The 12,833-nt window shown below is 42.4% G+C and overlaps 1 non-coding gene across 1 annotated transcript; it reads left to right on the forward strand.

Annotated features, from left to right (window-relative positions):
- Positions 1-11,056: 11,056 nt before the first annotated feature.
- Positions 11,057-11,131, forward strand: Trnas-cga. Its single transcript has one exon. It is a non-coding gene; the product is annotated as a tRNA-Ser (tRNA).
- Positions 11,132-12,833: the final 1,702 nt, after the last annotated feature.

A 12,833-nucleotide genomic window follows, 5' to 3' on the forward strand; every position in this document is an offset into this window, starting at 1 on the left:
ACATGATGATGCCACAGTTGGAGTCGATGTACAATGAGGCGATGCGTCCGGAAATGCGCCTACCGTCGGATTTTGTGACGGGCTTTCTTCTTCCCATCCCGAAGATGGCGGGGAGTCGCAGTGTTAATCAATATCGGCCTCTCACTGTGCTAAACACCGACTATAAAATCTTTGCACGACTACTAGCGTCTCGTCTCAAGCTAGGCTTGCCTAGGGGTGCGAAGCAACAGCTCCTCGGCGTTAAGTGAAAACCGTGACGTAGTCGCCCTTGCGGAAACGTGTAAAATGCGAGCAGCGATGATATCTGTGGACTTCGATCGTGCGTTCGACAGGATAGACCATGACTGCTTGGCGTCAGTCATGAGCCGAATGGCGATTCCACCTGTTTTCATCTCCATCGTTATGAGGCTAATACGAGGGGCTACATCGAAGGTGATTGTAAACGGTCGGGAAGCGGGCTCGATTCCTATTAACAGCTCAGTCCGACAAGGGTGCCCACTCTCCATGATGCTGTTTGCGATAGCGCTTGAGCCGCTGATGTGTGTTATGAGGCACTCACTTACTGGGATAGCGCTTAAAGAGAACTCTTTCGTTTGTCGCGCATATGCGGACGACCTGATCCTTCTTGTCAGATCAGGGCATGAAGTGCGTCAGGCTGTTGGACATCTAGACTCTTACGGGACGGCGGCAGGCAGTGTCGTTAACATGACGAAATCCAAAATTATGCACATTGGACGGGGTCTGAAAGACGTACCGGGACCGTTTCAGACGGTGGAATCGCTGAGATGTCTGGGGATTACATTTAACCGTTCATTACGGCGGTCGGCGGCGGCGAGTTCTCGGCGGCTTCTGCAGAATGTTCGTCTGACGATACGCAACAACTCACTGAGAGCCTTTGACATGATCCAGCGTGTGGCATACACCAACGTCCACATAGCGTCACGACTGCCCCATTTAGCGCAGATCCTACCAATACCGAAGGGTATCGCAGACCGCCTCATGGCTGCCTTTGGTTACTATGTTAGTACTGGGATGTTATTTAAGATCAAATATGATACGTTAACGCTACAGTTCCGGAACGGTGGCCTCAATCTCACAAACGTGCGAAACAAAGCTCTGGCGCTTTACATGCGAGCGATGATACGAAATTGGCAACAAAGAAAGCATACCATAACATCTGCTCTGATAGAAGTACTTGTTCCGCCTTCGTACGAACCCCATATTGCGGTGGGCAATATTTCGCCTTATCTTGCACACATTGCCTCATTTCTTGTTGATTAGAGTTATATTAGTCTGAAAGTACCTTCGACGAGAATACCCACGACTCGGGAGATCTATAGATGCTTGATGGATCACCATGGCCGCAACATAATGGAATTCAAATACCCGTCGAGAACGTGGAACCACATTTGGTGGGCAGTGCATACTCCATTGCTGTCAACAGCAGCGAGATCGATGTGGTACATTCTTATAAACCGTAAACTCGTGTCCAGGAGTCGATTACATACAATTCATATGGTCGATTCTCCTCTTTGCACAAACTGCGGACTGTTACCAACGGAAGAACATGGTTTAGTGTGTGGTGCAGCGAGGAACGTCTGGATGCTGACGTGTAGAATACTGGCCTTCCATCGGCGCACTAACTACACAGAAATCACATCGGATGTACTTTTTCTACCGGACAAGACCTTTTTTCCCAAACAAAAGACGTATGCGGTCAATTGGATCTCTGGACATGCGACGAAGTATTTGTATTCGTACGATATTAAGTCCGTGATGGATTATTGGATGTATTTACAAGAACAACACGAGCTCACACGGAGTCATACGAAATACAGGACTTACTGTTCCAATTTTTTAGGAAGTGTTTTCACAATCCACCCGACAGCTGGGGTGTCCCAGAACTGGGAAGACTCCTGCAGCAGAACGACTAGAGACAGTACTGCGCGGTTCAATTATATTGGCATATAGCACACTGAGAAGAAAACTGGCCCCTAGGCGCCAGTTATGACTGCATTATGTTAACGTGAAAAAAAAAACACACACACACACACACACACACACACACAACGATGGTTAACACCGAAACCGCCTCAGATAATGGTCCTTCGAATGGTCGACGCAGGAGACATAAATACCGCCGACACTGGCAGAATTGGTCAAGATTATATGGCTTTCTGCCAGGTTTATGATGCAACACTGCGTGATGCAGGGATTGTGATGCAGATGATAACTTCATTTTCACTCCCGCCCGTGACTAGGATTGTCATTTACTTTATTCCTGTTACAAAAAAAAAAGAAAAAAAAAGAGGGCGGCCTTTGCGTTGATTTTATGGTTTCCAAATTGTTTTTGCTGTCTCGATACTTTTCTTATCCCTAGGACAGCACAATTGTACGAATAAAGATTGTTTGTTTACCCTGCCTTCCTGTTCCCAAAAAAAAAAAAAAAAAGAAGTGGTCGCGTTGTTGGACCATAAAGTGGAGGAACCGCGTTTTTATTTTTATTTTATTTTTTCAGAAAAAAAGATGGATAGGAAAAAAATATTAAAAAAGGGTGGATAGAGCAAAAAAAGCGGTTCTAGGAAAAAACAAAGAGAAAAAAAAAGTTTGTAGAGCACTTGCCCGCGAAAAAAAATTTAAAAAAAGTGGCTCAGATGGATAGAGCGTCAGCCATGTACGCAGGAGATCCCGGGTTCGAATCCTTGTCGGGGCACACATTTTCATCTGTCCCCTTTGACATATTTCAACCCCTTTAAGCAGCTAAGGATATTCATTTCATTGTAATGTGGATTCTGTCAATAAAGAGTAAAGTTTAAAAGTTTTACATTAAAACGACGTTGGCTGAGCCTATATACAGGGTGTTTCACAATTCAAGTTACACACTTCTAGCGGTTGTAGAGGTGGTTTAGTAGGTCAACTTTAGCATAGGAACCCAAGTACAGAAAGTCATCCAACGACGCTACAAGTTATAGGAGCCGGCGCCTGTAAATGTATGTATGTACATGGTGATTCCGTGGTGACGATGCTATAAACTGTCTAGGATGATGGACAAGGATGAATGTATCAATTCCCTGTACCGGGAAATAAAGAGTCAAAAGTTTCAAGCGGAAACCGTTGTGACACCTCAGCCATGTGACACCTCTGCCCGTAGAGTACACGTACTGGTACTGGTGTTGCTAAGGTTGGTGGGTAGGCAACTTCCACAGGTAGCAATATGGACCAAAACAAGGGGAAAATGTTCAGTAAGCATGTGCTCTAGACTGCGTACCTGAGAAGCTATGACCGGTTGTTCACCTAGTGTGAAACACATTTCCTCTATTAAACAAGTGCTCATAACTCGTAAGAGCCGGCCGGAGTGGCCGAGCGGTTCTAGGCACTACAGCCTGGAACCGTGCGGCCGCTACGGTTTCAGGTTCTAATCCTGCCTCGGGCATGAGTGTGTGTGATCACCTTAGGTTAGTTAGGTTTAAGTAGTTCTAAGTTCTAGGGCACTGATGATCTCAGCAGTTAAGTCCCATAGTGCTCAGAGCCATTTTAACCATTTGAACTCGTAAGATATGCGTTTTAGAGCTTATGTTTACTAGACATTTTTTCTTGTTTTGGTCACTATTACCACCTCGGAAAGTTGCTTACCCTCCAATCTCAGCAACAAAAATACCAGCAAATGTATTCCATTAGTATCAGAACGGTTTTCAGTTATAACTTTCGACACATTACTTTCCGGTGCACGGACCCTTACCTCAAACATGCATTTATCATTTTCCATCATTCCACAAAGTTCGTAACATCATCACAGAATGATCGTCTGCAGACATACATTTACAGGTGCCGGCGCCTGTAACTTGAACGCTCTGTAGAGTCGTTGGATGACGTTTGCGGGCGTGGGTTCCCACTGCAGAGGATAAGGGGTTATTTGTAGGAAATATGGTGCGAAATTGTGATTTAGTGTGTCTCAGTGCACCATCTTCTTCTACCCAGCCACGCCCTAAAATCCCGATCACGTCACCCGCTCCGGTCATCCTATTACACCACGTAAAACTGGATCTCCTAAGCGCGTAATATGAATTGTGGAACACCCTACATATGAGAGCGTGAGAATTTGAGGCAATCACAGCTTCATTTCCTTTTCATCTTTCCTCTGGTTCCCAGAGCCTCTTCACTAATTAACAGTGTTTTTTCTTCCCTTCGTCAGCCGATTTTTTCGTTATTGTTGAAATTTATTCAAGTTCCTTGTTTATCATTCTACTTCTGAGCTGTTTTCTGTTCTCAATTTCTTCTTCTGAAATTTTCAGTTGTTAGAGGTCTTCTTGTGTTTCGTTTCTTGCATTGGCGATGTTAAAAATTTTCTTTGTGAATCTGTTTTCATTCATCCAGCATAGTTAAACTGTATGCACGTTGTCCTAAATTTATCTTTGTGATCGCAGAGTTCCTTTGTAGGTTGTCTGACCCAAGTGCCATCTCGGGAGAACAGCACCGTAGAGTTTTCGTTTCTCTATGTCATGAATTTTGTGATTCCTCTAGTAATTGTGGTTTCTGCCGCATAGAAGGCTTCTCGTAAAACAATCGAGTTGCAGTCCCGTAATTTTGCATTTCGAGATATTGATCTTTTGTTGTAAAGATTCCGTATCAATTTGTACAACTTTCTCAGTCAGTATAATCTTTCCATTTTGGAGACTGCGTTCATTCCTGTGGGTTGGACGGTTTCTCTTAAGTACTTGAAATGTGTAACATTTTTCAATGTCGAGCTGTCAGAGAAAGTTTTCCAGTTGGTTTGGTATCCATATACTGAGTTTTTTCGTAGGAAATGTGGAGGCCAGTTTTAGAGGATATTTTATTTAGTTTATCTAGCGCTAGTTTCGCTTCATCTTTGTTGTTCGTTAATACGGTCAGGTCATCAGCAAAGGCCAGGTATTTAACAGTTACTGTTTTTCCTTTCTCTTTTCCAATTTGAATACCTCTTATTTGCTTTTCCCATCCCCTAATAATTTTCTCCAGTACGATGTTGAACCAGAGTGGTGATAAACGTCGGTTTGTCGGACTCCTGTGTGAATCTGAAATGAGTTTGACGTTTCTAAAATTTTTAAGATGGTTTTTAATAAAGTGTTCTGGATGATGGCTGTGGCGTTTCTATCGACTCCTGATTCCTCTAAGCTATTCATCCTTTCAGACCCTGTGGCTACAAAAATGGTTCAAATGGCTCTGAGCACTATGGGACTTCAGGCCCCTAGAACTTAGAACTACTTAAACCTAACTAACCTAAGGACGACACACACATCCGCGCCCGAGGCAGGATTCGAACCTGCGACCGTAGCGGTCGCGCGGTTCCAGACTGAAGCGCCTAGAACCGCTCGGCCACAGCGGCCGGCTCCTGTGGCTACAATTGTGTACATTAACTTTACTGTGTCTTAGCTGCAACAGAAGTACTTTTTTCCGTTAGAAACCTGAGGTGCACATTTGTAAATGTTTAACCTTTTCGTCATATGCAAGAGCTGCGAATTGTTAGGCATCTCTATGAAATCATCAGAAAGTCATTGTAGCAGAGCGAAGCAGCATGTTACCACCAGAATACACAGATGTTGTCGGTTCGCTATATTCCAATCTGTAACTGAATACTGTTATTGTTATTTTACATGGTCATTATTGAATGACTATTTTATTGTTTATTACAACAGAGAACATTTCGTATTTAGTTATTGTAGTTTTAAATAAAATGAAACAATGTTTACAAAGCAAGTTTTGAAAAACGGTAAGTACTTTTGTACAAATATTGCATCTAAAATCGTTAAAAGTCATCTAATGATTTACCATGTAAAAAAAAATTTCCTTCCTCCAGAAAAATTCTGATCTGAAATGGCTAACAGAATCGTAAGCTTTCTTGAAATCCACAATTGTGACTACACTTTTCCGTCATCGTCAGACGTATAGAATGGTTTTGAGATTCCACATCTTTTCAATACAGCATACAACTTTCCCGAATCCCGCCGGCTGCTTACCAATCTGTGGGTCAGCTTGCAACTCATTTCGGCTCAGTAAAGCTTTAGAGAGGATTTTATAATTTATTAGAAGAAGAGAGATTCCTCCGTACTTGTTCAGATCTGTTTTCTCTCCTTTGCTGTGGAGGGAGTGTATCAAGGAGTTCTTCCATTCTTCTGGAGTTTTCTTTGTTTTCCAGACAAACAAAACGATTTTTAAAGCGGAATTTTATGTGTCCATTCGACAGACCCGTGCAAAATTAGTGTAGCGCTATATTCGTGTTATCGATTCATAGATTCATATTAACAGGGGCAATACCACACTAAGAATAATCAATACTCCGGCATCAATGGCACTGCCCTGGACCACCCTGAGTGCTACCGCTGAGCTGTACCAACGTTGCTCAGTCGCTGACAGAGTACTGGTTATTCTTCGTGTTTTACTGTTCCTGTTAATACATATCGATAACACGAATACCACACAAGACTAATTTTGGTCCGCTCTTTCGAATGGACAGGTAAAATTTCAATTTTTTTTATGGGAAATAACACGGGATAGAGATGTGGTGTAGCACAATGTTTTAGATAAAAAGCTGAAGGTGACAAAGACGGTCCAGCATTGCTACTAATGGCTGTGACCTTAAACGTGATTTTCAAGGTTATTTGGAGGTTAAAGTGATTTTTTATAAAAGGGAACAGTAATATTTCATTCAATATTTGATCAGAGCGGCGGATTTTGCATAGAAAGTGATACATCATTCAAGGTCATGGATATTTTAATGAAGGTCACATACGTAAATATGCTTTTAGTTATAGTAGGGGATAATTTAAAACAGAGGCGATATACAGCAGATACAATGTTGGATACAAACTAGAAGGGGCATCCCGGGAAATGAGAGGTGAGATGACCCATTCAGGTACTAGTAAATCAGTGATCTACGTTTTCTTTTTTATTTGTCCTGTCTTGAAAATGCCACATTCATATTTATAGTCTGTAATGTATTTATTTTTGCCAGTATAACTAAAACTTAAAGTTCAAATCTATTTTTGCTCTTCCCAAATCCCACGCCACAAATAGCGATTTCCATGAAACAAAACTCTACCTTCGAACGACCCGAAATTTACCGTTAAAATTATGGTTACTGGTAATGATAATTGACCCTTATGCCTCCTCCAATCTGCATCTGACGTTGTATTTTGCTGTATCCCTCCTCTGTCTCAAGTTAATCCCTACGAGAACTAAAAACATATTTGCTTATTTGACCTTGACTGAACCTTGCCATGAGTTTGAATAGTGTATTACGTTATACATAAAATTTGCGCTCTTTTCATTTACATCAAATATTGAGGCTACCATTTATAAAAAAAGTCACCTTAACCCCAATATCACCTTGAGAGTCAATTACCAGCAGATCGTGACCCTTTTTTTCCCCCTATAACTTTACCGAAAGCATTCTGTTGTATCTCATCTCCATCTCAATTTACTCCTCATTATGGATTAAAATAGTCCACACCGCACCGGTATATTAATTTACTAGAGTGGGAAGCCTTCTTTTACACATAGCTACAGACAGCGACACATTTACGAAAAAAATAACATTCCAGAACATCCGTTTGTAAGCGTAAGTTTCTACATTGAACACGTGAATGGGAAAAGAAGTCACTGACGCAAATGTTCTATATTTTGTTCTTATCCATTTTCACATTTGCTATCCTCCTGTGTGAAACTCCGTAGTTTAGGGGAGGACGTCGCACTAGCAATACCAGAACTTCAGCGGTTAAGGGATCTCTAAACATATAAACACGCTACTCTTCGTCGGCCGGAAGTGTTGCCGCGGTTCCATTCAGTCTTGTCGTACGGAAATGTATGCCTGGGCTGGAGGGAGTTTCAAAAGTTGTGCTGTTCGGAGGAAACATTTTCAAGATTTTAGCCTAGGTTATTGCAGCTCATGGACTAAAAGTGGGTGAGCTTGAACGTTCTCAGTCTTTCGTGATCTGCGTAGCATCTCGACAAATGTTTGGATGTGCGATACCGGCAGGACAGTAAATCCTATAAAAAGGGTAGGTTTTAAGTGACGTGTAAATCATTCTACAAGCTTCATTCAGAGCATGAGAATCGTTTATACCAAACAGGGGATGCATGGTCTGCTACAGAATAGCACAGGACCAAATCAGTGGCGCTAAGAATTTCTGCCTTCCTACACAACTTATGTCACTTTTTCAAGATTCTATTCCGAACGCTGGTTTAAATTTGACCTAACAGTGCTGTCTGAAGGTGAGGGGGCTGTGCAGTGTCGCTCCTAGGTGCTTTGGGGTGGAGAAATGTTCCAAGCGTTGACGTTCCAAGAAACAATCTCTTTGAGGTCCCCGCGTTCCTGAGATCGAGAGCACAGGGTAGAGTTATTAAGGGACTGGTCTTTAGGTGGTTAACCTTAAAGTGTGTGCAAGTGTGAGTTTTATATATTCAAATGTTTGGGAAGACAAGGAAAGGTCGTCGGCACAGACAGAACTTCCCTGTGTTGCAAGGATTAGCAGCAACGAGGCCAGCTTGCTTCCATGAGGCAGGTAATTTTTCTGGATTATCCACTTACTCTCTTGCCGTTGAAAATCGGCAAGGAACTACGATTCTGTAACTGTTTTAATATCAGCCTGGTAAATTTTCGATCCTTGGTGAGAGCAATTGTGTTTTTTAAGAAAATACGCTGGTTAATCATATCGTATGCAGCACTTAGTTGAATAAAGGTTACTCCTGTGATGTATCTGTTTTCGGAATCATCTTCACTATGTTACGTTAAGCTGAGGAACTGTGCAAGAGTAGTCTTGCCTGGTCTGAATCCTACAAGCCTGCTTGTTGTGGGATGAGGTGCTGGTCAACGCCAGGATGAGTCGAGTGCGTAACATATTTTCGAATATCTGCTATAACTGATCGAGGAAAGATATCGGTCCTTAGCTCTTGGGGTCTCGGCTGTTTTCCTGACTTTGTAATGACTCTTAAGCATTGTTTCCGTCAAATTTTGGAATACTGAATCTCCTTAAGCAGTTATTAAGAAGTTTTATCACCCTTTCTTTAGTTCAATTCCTGACACCAAATACGCCCGTTCATGCTCTTCACGCCCATACTGATATCACGTGAAACGCAAATTATTTCAGTGTTTTATAGCCCTTGTGGACGTAATGGCCAACGAGATATTAATAATTTGAGTGCAAGTCCTAAGCTTTGTTTAATCTGAAACCATCGCCCCTGCTTATTAATTTTTACGACATCTTTATTTCGAGCAACGGCACAGTTACATTGTTCCAGAAACATGACGTTTGTAACACGACACTGATCTCATCTGTCTCATTTCACGAGCACTGCTGCAGAAATAACGATGAAATGAAATACTATGAGACCAGTATTGTGGTGCAAATTCCGACTTTCTGGGACAAAATGATAAGGAGTATATCTACATAAAAATGTCTGAAACTTATAAACAGGAACAGAGATTTCCATCTAAACGAGGCTTCGGATACGACACTCGCTTTTTTAAGATCTCTTCGGCCATCACAACCATTAGTTGGAGATTTTTGTTATAAACGAGAAAACTGTAAATGTCGACTCCACTGCACATGGTGCGTGATGACATAAATTCGACTTTTTGCTTCCCATTACGTGACTTAGATGTTGGCTTCGGAACCTAACACGACAGATGTATGGGTGTGCGTGGTCTATACATATCTAATGTTTAAGGATACATACACGAAACGCGTCTTGGCATAAAGTAAAGCTAAACAAAAGGTCACCCGTTGCTGCATTTCATCATATCAGAGCTTCTGCAAAGTTTGGAAAGTAGGAGACGAGGTATTGGCAGAAGGGAAGCTGTGAGGACGAGACGTGACTCGTGCTTGGGTAGCTCAGTTGGTAGAGTACTTTCCCAGGAAAGGTAAAGGTCCCGAGTTCGAGTCTCGGCCCGGCACACAGTTTTAATCTGCCAGAAAGTTTCATATCAGCGCACACTCCGCTGCAGAGTGAAAATCTCATTCTGGAAACATCCCCCAGGCTGTGGCTAAGCCATGTCTCCGCAATATCCTTTCTTTCATGAATGCTAGTTCTGGAAGGTTCGCAGGAGAGCTTCTGTAAAGTTTGGAAAGTAAAAGACGGGGTACTGCCAGAAAGGAAGGTGAGAGGACGGGCCGTGAGTCGTGCTTGGGTAGCTCAGTTGGTAGAGCCCTTTCTCGCGAAAGGTAAAGGTCCCGAGTTCGAGTCTCGGTCGGCACACAGTTTTAATCTGCCAGAAAGTTTCATATCAGCGCACACTCCGCTGCAGAGTGAAAATCTCATTCTGGAAACATCCCCCAGGCTGTGGCTAAGCCATGTCTCCGCAATATCCTTTCTTTCATGAATGCTAGTTCTGGAAGGTTCGCAGGAGAGCTTCTGTAAAGTGTGGAAAGTAAAAGACGGGGTACTGCCAGAAAGGAAGGTGAGAGGACGGGCCGTGAGTCGTGCTTGGGTAGCTCAGTTGGTAGAGCCCTTTCTCGCGAAAGGTAAAGGTCCCGAGTTCGAGTCTCGGTCGGCACACAGTTTTAATCTGCCAGAAAGTTTCATATCAGCGCACACTCCGCTGCAGAGTGAAAATCTCATTCTGGAAAAATTCCCCAGGCTGTGGCTAAGCCATGTCTCCGCAATATCCTTCCATTCAGGAGTGCTAGTTCTGGTAGGTTGGCAGGAGAGCTTCTGTAAAGTTTGGAAAGTAAAAGACGAGGTACTGACAGAAGGGAAGGTGTGAGGACGGGGCGTGAGTCGTGCTTGGACAGCTCAGTTGGTAGAGCACTTGCCCGCGAAAGGCAAAGGTCCCGAGTTCGAGTCTCGGCCCGGCACACAGTTTTAATCTGCCAGAAAGTTTCATATCAGCGCACACTCCGCTGCAGAGTGAAAATCTCATTCTGGAAACATTCCCCAGGCTGTGGCTAAGCCATGTCTCCGCAATATCCTTTCTTTCAGGAGTGCTAGTTCTGGAAGGTTCGCAGGAGAGCTTCTGTAAAGTTTGGACAGTAAAAGACGAGGTACTGCCAGAAGGGAAGGTGTGAGGACGGGCCGTGACTCGTGCTTGGGTAGCTCAGTTGGTAGAGCACTTGCCCGCGAAAGGCAAAGGTCCCGAGTTCGAGTCTCGGCCCGGCACACAGTTTTAAATTGCCAGGAAGTTTCAGCAACACTGGTGTCGTGAATATTTTTATTTAAAGTCACTGATAAATTACTCTGAGAAAAATTAATCTTACGCACCAGCTACAAAAATTATTTCATTTACGTAAAGTCTAAGATTGTTCTGCCGAATGTTAGTTTCATTGTTAGAGTAGCAAAATAATAAATTTTTGTGGGGTCTTGTCCTTGGAATCCTAATGTTGTAATATCGATCGGAAGAATTAATGTCTGATTATTTCTGCAGTTTGAAATTACAGCTCCATATGCTTAAGTAATGGCGGCAGATAAAGCACAGTCTGTGTTGCTGCGGACACAAATCTCAGCTTATCTTCGATCTCATCCGCCTCATACATCATAGAGAACAACAGAAGAAAGTTTTCAAAGACAATACGATGCCAATACATTCTTTAAGTGGTATTATCTTTTGTTTTATGATTATTCTTTGTAGAAAACTGGTTATAAAAATAATAAAACATATTGTTGCTGGAAATTATTTACATTTCATAACATAATAATAAGTCACAATATAATAGTAACTCTTTTCTCAGTTTTCACATATAGGCTTAAAGGTCATTTCTGGATAAATATTCATCACTTCATAAAAGGGAAAACTACTGTCTATATTCGTCCGTACTAGTCTCAATCTCTCTAATGTTATCTCCGTGGTCCTTACGTGAAATATTTTTTTCTTCTTTTTTAAAACGGCGGAGTCACAGATGTTGAAGACAATATGCCTATTTGGCAGAAAGCATTTAATTTTCTGACGATTCCTAAACAGTATGATGTGATATGTTTTACTGTGCTTTCGTAATAAATGACGTCCATTGCTATTTACAATGTCCGGTTTGTACACCAAATAAGCGTTTATGTTTTATGCCTTTCGTTTAATATAGTACAGAGACCCAAATAACATCTAGATACGAAATGTAATGGAGAACGTCTTGCCAAGAGAACACCGCGTACAGCTGTATGGTAATCTGTAATGGGGCCCGACCGGTTTAGTGGCCTATAGCCACATCCTCAGGAGTACGATAAACCTTAGCAGACAATAATCTGAATGACTATCAATGTAGTCCAGCAAACCAACGTCATAACACTACAATCTTAAAACCCTAAAAAAACCTACTACCAACAATAAAAAATATGAAATAGAGGGACCCTGGACTATAGCCCATACCAGTCCAACTGCTTGAATATTTACAAATTATCCAGCTCATCCTCGTTCCTGTTCGCAGGGTGTCACTAGGTTATGCTGGATAATTTGTGAGTATTGAAACTTTTGGTCTGATAAGGGCTGTCCAGTGTCCCACATTCCCATAATTTTTATTATTAGTTCTAGGTTTTTCCTCGCATTTTTGGAAGACTGTGTACGCACCATTTGGCCTTTTTTATAACTCTCTGCATTTGGCGGGCCATGCCATTTTACCACTGAAGGACGGATCTCCCTTCTTTTCTACATTCATGCCTTTAATGTACTTAAAGTAGTGTGTGATTCTCATGTTACGACGTGGATCCGCTGCACCATATGGTTACTCATTCACATTTCTTCTGTTTCGATATGCATCTGAGGGTGTGGCTGTAGGTCGCAAAACAGCTCGTGTTCCATTAACGTGTACGCAGGGTTCTTTCTGCAAGATGTGTTGCCACATTTGCGGATGCCCAGCTCACTGAGTGCTTTGTAA

This window comes from Schistocerca piceifrons, chromosome 4, assembly GCF_021461385.2.
Source record: "Schistocerca piceifrons isolate TAMUIC-IGC-003096 chromosome 4, iqSchPice1.1, whole genome shotgun sequence".
Taxonomy (NCBI): domain Eukaryota; kingdom Metazoa; phylum Arthropoda; class Insecta; order Orthoptera; family Acrididae; genus Schistocerca; species Schistocerca piceifrons.